General features: G+C 37.1%; 1 long non-coding RNA gene across 1 annotated transcript; it reads left to right on the top strand.

The window, feature by feature from the left end:
- The first annotated feature begins 396 nt into the window (after window positions 1–396).
- On the top strand, window positions 397–9,539 carry LOC114567846 (uncharacterized). Its single transcript, XR_003694236.1, has 3 exons — window positions 397–477; window positions 7,005–7,106; window positions 9,457–9,539. It is a non-coding gene; the product is annotated as an uncharacterized LOC114567846 (long non-coding RNA).
- Window positions 9,540–9,912: the final 373 nt, after the last annotated feature.

Raw genomic sequence — 9,912 nt, 5'->3', positions numbered from 1 at the left:
CCACTGCTTGTTGCTCAATAATTCATTTATTAGTTTTTGAGATCATAATAAATATTTATTTTAAAAACTTTAGTGAAAATTCCTGTTGTATAATGGAAAGAAATACTACCCCATTCAAAAGCATACTAAGAAAGCCACATTAGACAACAGACAGACTACCAGCAACCTTGTTCTTCTAAACAGTGAAAAAATAAAGGTCGATGAGCTAATGGAGGTGCTATCTAATAAATATTTTCTAACTGCATTATCTAGGTTACAACAACAACAACAATAACAACAACACAATAATTTGGGGGCTTTTCCCTAGAGCCCTTTGGCCTTACCCAATTCCCATTTAGTCAGAACGTGTGTTTGTGCGTACGTGAAACCTGCAGATATGATATGATGATATGATATGTTGCGTCACGGTTTCGTCACTCAGGCAAAAAAAATGATTGAAAATTGAGGAAGCCTGGGAGAACAACGAAATAAAAAGATGTAAGTTCATGTTTATAAATGTGTGTTTGTAGAAGGTAAAGTTATCAAGTGTACATCCGGGAAACCTTCAGTGATAAAGAAGAGAACCGGTGTAAATTTGAACACATTTGTTTGTGCTAACGTGCGTAGCTACCTGCCGCAGGTGAGCTAGCTTTCCAAAAAGCTGCTGTTGTCTCACCTCAAATAATTTATTTTATCACAAAAACAAGATGTTATATATGCATTAAGTAATATTTAACAGAGGCCTGGTTGTCACTGCATGTAATTAACAGGTAACTATGTTATTCTGTTCCCAAAGATGTTTCAAATCAGAGGTTTTGTTTACACCGGTTTCTGCGTGTGATTAAAAGCAGCGGCTATATTACTCTGCCACCAGATGGCATCATTGTTCCATGATTTGATGGAACTGCAGCAGGAAACTAATGGCAAAATGTCTGGGAATAATGAAATGTTTGATATCACAGCCGAGTCCATACAAAAATATTTTGATCACCACCATGTTAACAGTAGAAAGGCTGAAACCAACATAGCTGCTACCAAGAGTTGTTGCTAAGTGAGATACACAATAGCAAAAACTTAATCAGTAACAATTTAAAGAGGTATGTTGTTCAGCTTTGACTGTTATACTTCATGCTGTCTGCCTGCATGTATTAAGAATATCATCTAATTTTTATAAGTGGCCAACACTTTTCTCTACACACTTTCCATCTTCCTTCAGGAAAGTATGCACTTACTTACTGACTGTACACTTGAATGTGCTGTTATTCTATTTTATGTAAGACACAAGTCATACTGTTTATTAAGTAGCCATTTTTTACTAGATGACAAAATGTCTTTTGTCTGAAAAATAATAATAAATAAATAATAAATAAATGAGAGTTACACCTACAACCTACCCTGTGTAATACAGATAGTAATGCATTTCAATAAATGCAGCACAGGACCTGTTTGAATCATTGCAAGCAGATAGCCTTTAAAGTTACCTTTAGTCTACAGTATGGTATTATTTTGACATTGTTCATTTTTACTTCCTTTGATATTTAACTATGACTACATAAATGTATTCGATTGAGTACAAATTGTTGGGGTAACACAATTAGGAAAGTCTACCAAAATGAGTGACAAAATGTGTATTTGATGCATGTGCCTTACCATGTGCAGCCAAATATACAGTATCTTCATTCTGAATTAATCTGTGACCCAACTTTTACTTAAATGAATAATCAATTTATCTTAGTTGATCAGCTCAACAAAAAAACATTTCATAATCGATTAATCTTTTAGCAATAGGTTATTAAGCAAAAACACCTAACATCATCTGCTTTTACCTGTTGTATATTGAATATTTTTACGGTTTGGGATTGTAAATCAGACTAAGAGAGTGATTTGAAAACATTCCTTTGGGCTCTGAATCCAACTGCATTAAAGTTACTGCTGTTACAAGTAAAAGTACAAAAGTATTAGCATTGAAATATACATAAAAGTACTCATTATGCAGAATAGCCCACATCAGAATACTGTATGTTATGTAATAGGATTATAATTATTTATACATTAATGTGTACATCACTTAAACGCTGCAGCTGGTAAGGATGGAGTTAATTTTAAATACTGTGTATACTACAGCTTGTGACCCCAAGCCCCTAACCCCTACATAATGTATTTTCAATTTTTTTTATATTTTAATAATACATAATAAAAGTAAAGTAAGTACCTCAGAATTTGTTCTTGAGTACAGTACTTGAGTAAATCTATGTAGTTATTTTCCCCGACTGGTTTAGTGTAATATTGTAATCAGTTAATAGTAAGTTCAGGATCAGTGGTAGACAGGCCAATAAACGTATTAGACACACATTTCCACCATTAGTACTCTGTATGTGCACTTGTCTTTATGCAGAATGCAAAAACATGTGGAGCAGTTTCACATGGAGGTAAATGGGAAGCACTTGCAGCAATGTGACTTTGAGCAAGGCATTTACCCCCAAACAAATCCACAGATTAGTGCTGCTCAGTGGCCAAAAATACAGGATTATAGTTGCTCCTGGCTGCTCCCCTGGTGTGCAGTATATGTGTGCAACCTTTCTTTCTTCTCACCAGCTCAATTAAGAAAGACCGGTCCACATTATCGGACCAGATCAGAGGGTAAAGTTGATTCATAAAGCTGGGTGGGTGTTCAGAGAGGAGTTGAAGCAGGACTGTGGTTCTCAGGCATTCAATAGTGTCACACAGCTCAGCCTGAATGCAGCAAGTTGCTGTCCGTCCCCTTGGTCACAGAGCCGATAACACAGCTCCAGATGGGAGTGTATTGTGGCCTGTGACCCAGAGGTCACGGGGTCAGAGCAGAGTGAACAGAGGCCAGTCGTTAAGGACTCCTCACAGAGTTCCTCTTTCTTTCAAAGGACGTGTGGCTCGCTAATTGAGGGCCCACTTCCCAAAACCCCAAGTGCAAGGTCCTTGGCACCCAAAAATGACCAGTGGTGTGAACTGCAGGGGGAGGAGGGAGGTGTAGGGAATGAAAATGAGTGTGTTATAATTATTTTATCTGTGTTGTTAGAGCTGCAACTAATGGTTTTTGCTATTATGGATTATATTATTGGTGTTTTGTAGTGATTTATAAAATGTCAAATGAGTGTTAATCATGCATCATAGGTGTATTCATATTTTTTATTATCAATTAATCTATCAGCCACTTTGTTTTGATTAATCGTTTAGTGTATGAAAAGTCATACAATATGGTGTAAAAAATGCCAATTTAAAGTTCACAGAGCCCAAAGTGTTGCCTTCAGATTGCCTCTCGTTCAACTAAAAGTCCAAAACCAAATATATTGAATGTAGAATGACATTAGCAAATTATCACTTTGAGAAGCTGAAACTAGAAATATTTGGCATTTTAGCTTTATATATAATGTAAATTATTAATTTATGTTAATTAATGTTCCATTCATTTTCTGTCATGAAAATGTCTGTCTGTCAGTGTCTATCTAGATATATATATATATATATATATATATATATATATATATATGATGTTTTACCACCTAAAACAAGGAAGTGAAATTCTCTTAATTCAAAGACATCACATCAGCTGCAAAACCCACCCACATTTATGTTGCACAGTTTTAGTCGATGTGAGGCAACTCCTGGCCAAACTGTCAGATTTTCTGGAAACGACAATGTTTGAATGGAAACAAATTGGTAATAATTGTTCTGTTAGTCCACACAGTCAAAAGACAGACGGGCGGAAGAAGTTGAAAAGATGTGCCAATTTGGCTGGGAACCTCCACAGTAAGCGTTACCCACAACCCTTCACCCCCATCACTGCTCAAACAACCTTTGTGGCTTTTCTTGCTTGTGTGTTTTTGGGGTCTGAGCGGCGTCCCGAATCCTTCCTGGTCTTACTACTACAATATGCAGGCATACATTGTGTGTGTGTGTGTGTGTGTGTGTGTGTGAGAGAGAGAGACAACATTATTTAAGCTCTACACTTCTCTATAAAAACCTACCATAACAATTTCTTACTTTACAGATTACAGAATAATCCATATATTTTAAAATGAAGATCCATTATGAATCATTTTTCTTTCAATGGAGCAGCTTAAAACAGACATTTAAATCAGGTTGTCTTTGTGGATAAAGGTTACTACAAAGCCCAGGGAAGAACAGGATGCTCTCAGGTTTTACTTGTGAGCTGCTCATTATAATCTTTTTAGGAATTTACCTGGAAAAAAACGTAGTGCTTCTTTGTCAAAGGATAAATCTTTTTTTTTTTAAAGCTAAAATAATTGTTCATTAACTTCTCCGGGAAAACACACCACAAAAAAACAAAAACAAAAAAATAGGTAAACCAGTTTATGATTTATTAATTTTTAAAGATTTTAACTATTTTGCTTAATAATTCAAAGGTTTGAGTAAAACAAGCAGTATAACTGTGTACAGCCACATAATGCCCAGGTTTGACATTTTCAATATTTCATAAAATATTGAGTTGCAGCTTAAAGGTGTTCAACTGAATTGATTAATCAGACCAATTTTCCGTATGCACCAAACATTTCATTCTCCCCACTTATTGGACCATAAAACTATCTCCCAAAACCAAATACATCATTCTATTGTGGTAGTAAATACATTCTCAAATACAGGTCATTGTATCCATTTCATACACACACTGTTTTTACCATTGGCAGTGCTGTGTGTAAAAGCGAGTGAGCTGCAGCAGCTGGGTGCAGCTGTATCAGTTTCTCAGCATGATAAAAAAGTGTGGGCTGCCTGCAGCTCAGCAGCTCAGCTTTCAGATCAGCTCCACTGATATAATGGCTTCTTTAATCCGAGCCAATTAGACCCACAGGGCATGGGGAGTAGCTGTTTTCACACTGCACCAATTTGCGCTGGGGGTGGGAGGACTGATTGACAGGCAGCCGTGTGAAAACATTGAGACAAATAGGTTATAATTTGAACCCATGGAGAGGCAATATGGAGGACGCAGCCTGCATGGGAAACTATTTGTGGGAGTTTTCTTACTTCAGAAACAATCATTCAGGAACATTTGATCAAACTAAATAAGATAATTAAACCACTTGGATCATTAAAATACATTGACAGTTTCTCCCCAAATTTTCTATATAAACAATTAATCATATAACACAATGTTAATTTATTCTAAAATCGTAGTTCCCAATTGTTTTTGTATTGTGACGCCTTAAAAACAAAAGCTGTGACCACTTGGATACATTTACAAGCTGTAAGCCATATGACAAAGAATTATTTTTTGCTGTTTAAATTGTTTCATACATATTTTACAGGCATGAAGAATTAAAACTGTGATCCCACAAAAAGGTGGTTTGTTTTCTGTTCAAATACAAAGAAAAACATTTAAACATTTCTGTGAACTACATCATTTTTTTTTAAATTTAGAAGCAAATCATCATAATTGATTCCATCTTAAAAAAATACGAAATAAATTGCCAAATAAATCAGCTTTAGGTTGAAAATCATACAGTTCTTTGGTCACAGGAGGTGATTTGACAAAGAGTTAAACAATGCTGGCTCTCAGTCCCGCAGTGGTGCAAAACTCCAGCTGGGGGCGCTCTGAGTTGAAGTTTAAAACAAAATGACATGACATGCATGGGAATTACCTTCTTTTCAATATTCAGTATCTGTTTCAGTCAGTGTGATGGGAATGTGTGGGCAAAACTCCTGAGGATTATTGTTGAGTGTTCGTGTCATTCATGATTCTGTGAGGCCGTCTCATTCTCACAGCTGTTACTCCGCACTGACCATTGGTTATCGTGTGTGTGTGTGTGTGTGTGTGTGTGTGTGTGTGTGTGAGATGTCACACACACGGATACCAGATCCAAGCCCCCTGTGAGTGTTTAAATGGTGGTACATTATCCCCATAACACGTTTTTTTCATATGTGTAGTATTTTTTATATGTTAGTTTTGTTTTTAGCATTTATTATGTAGTGGACAGTAAAGACCTGACAAGAAATTAAGGGAGATGGAGATGGGATCTTAGCCAGATTTCAATATGCGATTACATGATCAGCATCTTAAACTCTGACAACACCAGGACACACTGTGATGTGTTGGTATTAGGGTCTCGCTGCATAACTTGACTGCTCTACAGTCTTTAGATACTAACCCGAAATACACTTTAAGGCAATGCTCCCTTAATAACCACTGTAATTGTGTAAATAGAAGAACATAAACAAAAGAAGAACAGTACAAGTGTTGGGTACAACCAGTGGTAGAGATAGTATTCAGATATTTCACTTAAACATCAGTAGCAATACCATGATGTAAAAATACAAAGTATTATCAGCAAAATGTACTGAAAGTACCTCAAGTAAATGCCCCCTTTGAGTATTATGACAATAACTGTGGAGTTAAATGTAACTATTTTACAATATTGGGTAGTTTAATCTATAACAATGATATTTTATAAGATATTATAAGATAAGTTTACATGTAAAACCTTAATTTTGTAAAATATCTAGTAGGTCCAGATGCCAGAGGGGAGTCAAAAAGTACAATATTTGTGTCTGAAATGTAGTGAAGTAGATGTAGCACAAAATCGAAATAATCAAGTACAAGTACCTGAAAACTGTATTCAAACACAGTGCATAAGTAAAAGTACCCATAGTATTATATAAAAAATGTATTCCAAAAACACATTTTGACAAATATGACTCAAAGTGTTCAGTACTCTGGTGGCTTCTGGGGACATTTTGGATGCAGTTTGTTCATCATAATTTTCTCTGCCATCTCATTCATGCTTGCATGTCCATATTTCATGTCATTTTGAAGGACATCCCCAATTTTAAACATTAGGCAACCCTAAGTCCTTCATATCCACCAGTTAAGTAGACATGTCCATCAAATGTGAGATTGTGACACATTTTAAACCGTGTCCTGACGTTGTACTCACCTCCGACGTGTTGTTCTTGTGCTGCTCCGAAGCATTACCATGTGAAAGCCCTCAGTTCCTGTGAACTTATTTGACCTCTGACCTCTCCTCTATGTCTCGCAGACAACAAATAGCTGCAGCTGCGATGGAGGCTTCCCACTCGCTTCTCACCCACAGACTCCAGTTCAGATAGACTGGGCCATGTCTGCTCAGTGGCAACAATAAGTGAGTAAGAAGTGATTATTATAAGTGGTTCTGACTTGTTTTGACCAATAATGACTTATAGAGACACATTCTTCATGCTCTCTTATACACTGAACATAGTTTAAACATATTCGAGGCTACACCAGTATGAGCAGACACATATGCGTACACAGTGCAGATTAACAGCAGATATAAAAAAAACCTTTGTAAGACTGCAGATATTTCTGGAAAGCAGCCATATGATATTTGCTCACCTGCAGAGGGTGCTGTGTTGAAATGACAAAAAGTATGACAACAAATGACACGGAAGAATGTGAGGGAGCCATTTGATCCAAGCATGTCATGTTAGCTTGCTGGGAAAGACGGTAAATGCGTTTGAAAGCATTTTTATCTCTCCACTGAAACATGCTCATGGCTGATGGATATACAGTAGGTTCAGTTATTGTTCAACATTCACATTATTTACCATTTTAATGTGATATCTGCAGATACCTCTCCATGAATTGTGATATTGTCAATATTTAAATGACAGATTTGTACACTCTACCAAGTCAGGGAATCACAAAACACCTCAAACATGTTCACACGATTACACAAACACACACACATGTGCCAGACACATTCCTACACGCAGACCTGCACAGCCAAGACTCAGACATGCAAACGACACGGGTACACACTTTCTCACAGCACCATCCAGACACATACACACCCACAGTGTGACGCAGACAGTTTGAAGGGCCTCATCTCGCCTGCCTTTCTTTGCCTGTCTGCTCTGTCTGACCCAGCCTTTTTATATGTCTAATTAAGTAGTCAGACCCTCCAGCGTGCCATGACATACTCATGGCTGATTTCTAGCCATGTTTTGTGCCTGTGTCTTCGTCTGGACGGATCGGTTTTATATCGCAATCTATAAGATATTGTTTTCCCATCGAGCTCGCCGCCCCTGCTGTCAATAGTCTGGGAGAGTTGAGGGATGATTCACAAAATGTTCAATAGCCCCCACAAGACTGTTTTTGTGGGAAACCAACGAGTGGATGACTTTTAGACAAAGGAAGAAATTTCAGACAATGTTCATTTGTGTAAAGAGGTTCCACTGAGCATTCCCATACATGATCTTTGTCAAGCATTTATGAGCTGAACAGTATGTGGTGACAAAAAGGAAAAGTCAAGAGATTCTTTTAAAAACTGTGTGGTCAGTCTGTACTGGGTTTGCACAGTGTATGCATAATTTGAAAAGCCGTCAAGTTAGGATGTGTATCCGTCTGTGGACACGTGTGTAGAAATGCATTTCCACGGCTCACTGGGGATGGACGACACACTTCGTCCTCCTGCCTGTCCCCTCGACCCCGCCTGACTGAGACCCGACCTCTGAGCTTTCATCAAATAGGAGGCCAAGAGGTTAAACTCCGCAAACCAGGAGGTCAACAACCTCTTTATCCCCCCCCCACCCAACCCACCGCCGCTCTGCAGTTTTGAAATAATCGATTGACATTTCCAAAAACTCAGTTTTCTTTGTCAGTTTTTACTGTCACCAAACTGCTATCATACCCTTCAGGCTAAATGAGATGCTTTGGAAACCTGAAACAAGCTGAACATTTAAATTAGTAAAGAATTAGAAGTAAAGAACATCGTTATTGAACACTACATTTACAGTGTTTTTTGTTTCTTTGCATCATGTAATCACCGAGTGCTGGAAAGCAACTAAGTAGCCTACTTTTACTTAAGCACTTTGTTACTTTATATTTCACTACAATTCAGAGAGAAATATTGTACTCCACTGCATTTATTTGACAGCTGTAGTTACTTGAGATTAACACTTTACATAAAAACATAATAATCGTATCAATTATAATATTGTTTAAGATTAAACCAGTGGTTTCCAACCTTTTTGGCGCATGACCCCTCACAAAAAAGCAATGTTTAGTTGGAGCTTCTTGTCAAATTTCCGATGTCCATGAGTTGTTCGCAGATGCACCTAAGACACATTTCCCCTCTAAACTTCTCACATGGTTTCATTTAAATAGCTGATCAAGGCACAATGAGGTACATGATTTAATATTGCACAAAAATGCAATAAAGTCCAAAAAGCAGACCTTTTTCAGTTTTTTTCTGCAAAGCTACTACTTGTACTTGTACTTTACTGTAAGTACATTTTGATGACGATACTTATGTACATTTACTTGAATTATATTTTAAATATAGGACTTTTTCTTGTAATGGGGCATTTCTACATCATGGTATAGGTTATTTAACTTAAGTAAAGGATCTGAGTACTTCCTCTACCATTTGCTGCCCATTTTAGCAAGAAGTAATGGTATAAGTTCAGGAGGGTGTGACTCTATAAAAACTAACCAGCAGGATGTTGCAGGTGTCTTTATGAGAAAACCTTGTGGCCTGCGAGCACACACAACAATGAGAGGGATTAAAGGTCAAGCAACTTGTGGATTTAAAAGGCCATCTAAGAGGTTCACACACACACACACACACACACACACACACACACACACACACACACACACACACGCACACACACAAACAATCAATCAATTGTTTAGAGAGGTGGTGAATTAAGAAGGAAGTGACCTTTGTCCGTCTACCCTGAGGTCAGATCTCTTCATGTCACACTTAATTCCTGACCTTTAACAGGCTAAATATGTTACCTATCTTTTGGTACCAATACCAAAACAATTTTAATACCTTTCTTTGAGAAATATTATCACGTTTTTCTATAACCCCTCGTCAAACATTTTTTTTTTTTTTAACAAGGGGAGTAAATAATGAATCTTGTTTAAGTTAAACATCTTTACAATAACTTTGGCTAAAT

This window comes from Perca flavescens, chromosome 14 (genome assembly GCF_004354835.1).
Source record: "Perca flavescens isolate YP-PL-M2 chromosome 14, PFLA_1.0, whole genome shotgun sequence".
Taxonomy (NCBI): Eukaryota; Metazoa; Chordata; class Actinopteri; order Perciformes; family Percidae; genus Perca; species Perca flavescens.
Note: the sequence above shows the minus strand (reverse complement) of the source record. Positions and strands in the feature narration are given on the sequence as shown.